The sequence below is a fragment of the Orycteropus afer genome, unplaced genomic scaffold (assembly GCF_000298275.1).
Source record: "Orycteropus afer afer isolate SDZICR_OR568_19922 unplaced genomic scaffold, OryAfe1.0 scaffold00005, whole genome shotgun sequence".
NCBI classification, from domain to species: domain Eukaryota; kingdom Metazoa; phylum Chordata; class Mammalia; order Tubulidentata; family Orycteropodidae; genus Orycteropus; species Orycteropus afer.
In genome coordinates, this window is record NW_006921592.1 from 4,316,055 (window position 1) to 4,321,004 (window position 4,950).

Sequence of the window (4,950 nt, forward strand, 5' to 3'; positions counted from 1 at the left end):
TTTGGTCAATGACATGAGACAAAGTATATGTGAACTGCTGTATGAAAAGTGAATTTACTCTGTAAATCTTCACCCAAATCCTAAAAAAAAAAAAAAAAAAAAATCATATTCAAGCATGGATATGACAAGAACACAATAAAACAGAAGGATTGTTTTAAGAACTTCTGTTAATATTATATTTATTCAATTACTATTTTTTGAGTCCTGCTATAAGTCAGTCAAGGATGGCTGGTTGTATAATGGTAAAGTGCTCAGCTGCTAACCATAAGGTCAATAGTTCAAACTCACTCTCTGGCTCCATGGGGAAAAAAAAAAAACTTGGAGATCTTCTCCCATAAAGATTACAGCCTAGGAAACCCTATGGAGCAGTTCTAGTCCCTATTATATAGGGTCACTATGAATCAGAATCAACTTGACAGCACACAGCAACAACAACAGCGTAAGTCAGGAGACTCCGTGTGGAACTGTTTTCTATGGTTTTCAGTGGCTGAATTTTCAAAAAGTAGATCACCGGGCCTTTATTTTGAAGTGCCTTTGTGTAGACTCAAACTTCAATCTTTCAGTAAGCAGCTGAGAAAATTAGCCATTTGCACAACTCACCATGAGTTGGAATTGATTCAACACACCAAAAATTAAATAAGTAAACAAGCTCACTGCCATTGAGTCAATCCCAACTTATATTTATCCTATAGGACAGAGTAGAACTGACTTACAGAGTTTGCTAGGGTGTAAATCTTCACGGGAGCAGACTGCCTCATCTGGTGGGTTTGAACCATTGAGCTTTTGGTTAGCAGCTAAATGATTTAACCACACATTTTGACTCAACAGAACCTAGTTTTTTTTGTTGTTGTTGTTGTTTTATGTCAGGCACTGTGCTAGGCACTACAGGTACATATATTGTAACCGTTCCAGTTACTAGGGAAAAATTTTTGTTTAACTGCTTTATTATTGACCCACATCATTAGATATTTTGAATATTGAGAAATCTGTTCGTTTTTTTATTTTTTGCTTGTTTTTCACTAATATGTAATATCTGTTAGGCACAGTGGATTCAAAAGGTACTAAGATGTTTCTGATTCAAGAAGGTGGACTGAACATTTGTATTTGCTTATTGTTCTTTCCCCATACCTCCTTGAAAAAAAAGTATGGATGTACAAAAGGAATAAATACATACAACAAAGAGAAAGGTAAGAGACATTATCAGCAAGTATTTCAAAAAAACATGTTAGAAAATAAAACGTAAAATTAATAATGTTGTTGTTGTTGTTATGTGCCGTCGAGTTGGCCCCGACTCATAGCGACCCCTCCTTGGGTTTCCGAGGCAGTATCACTACGGAAGTAGGATTGCCCAACCTTCCTTCCGAGGAGTGGTTGGTGGGTTTGAACCGCCAGCCTTCTGGTTAGCAGTCAAGTGCTTTAGCCACTATGCTACCAGAGCTCCTAAAATTAATAATAGGATATAGAATTATCAGACATGTTTTAGAAAACCAGCAGCATGAATGAGACAAATTCAAGAAAAACAAATTGGCAACTGAGAAAAACAGAAGTGATTTGAGAAATACAGAAGTGAACTACAAAAATAAAAAATAATTAAAATCAACAGCTTCTAGAACTAGATGGTGCCCAACTACCATTGTCAATTACTTGGAAAGGGATCAAAGTAGCATATCCTGGATAGAGTAGGAGAATATGTGGAACAAAACTCAAAATCATAAAAAAGGCCAAGCTTATTGGTCCAATAGAGACTGGAGAAACCCCTGAGACTATGGCCCATAGTCACCCTTCAGGTGTGGAATTGAATTCACTCCTGTGGCTTCCAGCCAAACAGGTGTACCAGGTGAACAATTACACCAATAGGTACACTCCTTAGAATAATTAACCATAAAGGATCAATCAGAGGGTCATTTGTACAGGAAGATAACTCAGGGTAGGAGTGCATAGGAAAGAAGGACACAGGGGAAAGGCAACTACAGGGAGAAAGTGAGAAGACAGCTGTTATATTATAGGTATTGCAATCAATGTCATAACTCAAGTGTACATGAACTATTGAATGAAGAATGAATTTGCTTTGTAAACTTTCACCCAAATGAAAATTTAAAAACAAAAAACCAACAGCTTCTAATTAGAGTTTTCAACAAGAATTGAGAAGTCATTAAATCCATAAAATATGAACAGAATGTAATGAAAAAAAGCTGGACCCTGTGACCAAACGTGTGTATGGGGTGTATGTGTGTGTATGTTTAAGTACATGTGGGTGAGAACCAGAAAATCTTCTTAAAGGAAGAGAAGATCTAAGTTTATTAATAAAAGGAGATGTATTGGTCCCGGGTGAGTTGGGTCACAGCATTTTAAGTAGAGGAAGCAAGGTAACCAAGCACAGCATGAAGTCTAGGGAACCACAGGTAGCTGCGGAGAGATAGAGGGCCAGGGTATGCATGCAAAGAGGTCGGCCTGGTGAAGCAGGAGCTAAGGCAGGGAAGACTCCAGCCTTGAAGGTGTACTGAGAAGTTTGCATTTTATCTTGTTGATAATATGAAGCAAGGATGTACTTTGTGTAGATGATTCATTAAAGAAGGGATTTATATGATCAAATGTGCTTTTCAGTTGATGGCTATAGCCCAATGTGTAAGTCTTGAGACAAGAAGAGATACCAATCAATTAGATAGCTTGAATTAAGGTAGTGGCATTGGGTCGAGAGTGGGGGTTTGAAAGGTTCCAAGGTGGTAAAATGGATGGGTCCTGGCAAGCCCAGTGGCAACATTCAACCAGATAGAGATTACTGGATGAGAAGCAGATTTCAGGGGAACATAATGAGCCCTTTTTTAGCTCGCTGTGAGTGTTCAGAAATGGCAGCTGGTGTTGCATAATTGCAAAATTGAAGCTTAGCTAGTTACTGGCTTCTAAGAACATAAACACAGTCCGTTTTTGCTCTGGTCCTCTCTTTGGAAGCTCAAACCAGGGGGTGGGACTAAAAGTGTGGTGGTCTTTTTTTTTGAATAGAGACTTACATGTAAATTTCCTTACATCTTTCTGAACCCCTTTTCAACATTTTGACTATTTACTCTGTTTACAAAAGTAATCCATGCTTATGGGAAAAATTCAAACAAAACAAAAATGAGAAAGTAGAGAGTAAAAGTCCTGAAAGACCTCTCCCAGAGACAACCATTAACCATTACCAACAGCTTTGTCTATAATCTTCAGAATCATATGTGTGTGTGTGTGTGTGTGTGTGTATATATATATATATATATATATATAAGCTAATTCACTTCTTCCATTTTTAATTTGAAATACTTCGAATGTCAGAAAAGCAGAGAAAGTAACATGACATCATGCACTCGCCGTTTAAATTTAATAGAATTCATTATTTTGCCAAATGGTAAATAAAATTGCAGACACAACGAAATCACCAATTACTATCCTTTCTCTCTCTCTCACTTTCTCTGGGAGCTCTGGTGGCATAATGCCTAAGGCATTTGACTGCTAACCAGAAGGCTGGCAGTTCAAACCCACCAGCCATTCCTCGGAAGGAAGACTGGGCAATCTACTTCTGTAGTGATACCATCTCAAAAACCCAAGAAGGGGTCCCTATGAGTCGGAACCAGCTTCTTGCGTTCATGTTTTATATATAATTTTTCTATGCAGAAACAACATATACTAACATTTTCTGTTTTAAAGTTTTTAATACATGCTATCACACTGTATGAATTTTTTCAATATGCTTTCTTTAAACTAAGTCTTTTTTTTTTAATTTATCATGTTGCTTCATGTGGATTAAGTTTACTTATTTTATCTCCTCAGTGATACCACAACTTGTTTCTCCATCCTACTTCTTTGATATCATTAACAGTACTGCAAAGATTATCCTGGAACATCTTTTCTTGTATGAATGTGAAAGAACTTCATAGAAGTGGGCCTGAGAAAGATGTCCATCGTTTACTGTAGTTGTTAGTTGCTGTTGAGTAGATACCAACTCACGGCGACCTCATACATTCAGAGTAGAAATGTGCTCCATAGGGTTTCAAGGCCAGGAACTTTCAGAAGAATGAAAAACCTGCTTTTCAAGGCACCAATGGGTGGGTTCAAGCTACCAACATTTCAGCTGGTAGTCAAGCACTTAACTGTAGCTTTACTCAAGATTAAGAAAGGGCTTTCCAAAGGTTGTTACCAGTTTATATTACCACTAACAAATTTTACACTTTCATGATTTCATTAATCCTTTGCCAATACCTCCTCATTATGATTTTAAAATATTCTCGTCTTTTTGGTTATGAAATGGTATCTTATCATTGTATAAAGTGACATTTCCCTTCACAGCTAGGGAGGCAGAATTTTTTTCCCCATTTTTATTAGCCATTTGTGTTTTCTCTCTTCTAAATTGTCTGTTTCTATACTTTGTCTACTCATAGCCCATCTAACACTTCTCTCTCTTAGATATTGTACTTTAAGGGACTTTCTTTCTAACCCCATCTGCCTTTACACCCAGAATTTTTAATGTCATATCTATTTTTATGTAAAGTTAAGTGGAAAAAAAGACTAATTCATAGTAAAGAAGAGTGTGTAGGCAGATGGGTAATGTGTCCTTCTGTAAATAGGGGTTTTAGGAGAAGAGAATGTAGAATGAATGTACAACCTAAAAGCTTACCACCCACTAATGGCTTCACAGGACGTGATGACATTGGCATGTTGTATTAACATTTCTACCTATTGTAATGACCCAAACTTGAGGACAAAAGGGACAATATTTCTAGGTCATGCGTGTAGACATTGAAAGGAACATACCTAGTGTGATAGTTGAAGATCTGTCAACTTGGCTGGACTTCACTTGTGAGTGGTGTTTCCCATGATGGATCACATGACTACGTCCTAAGCGGCCGGTCAGTCTAGGGGGAGTTTCCCCAGGGGTGTGGCCTACCTGTAATACTATCCCAGGAACAAACTGGAAAAAAC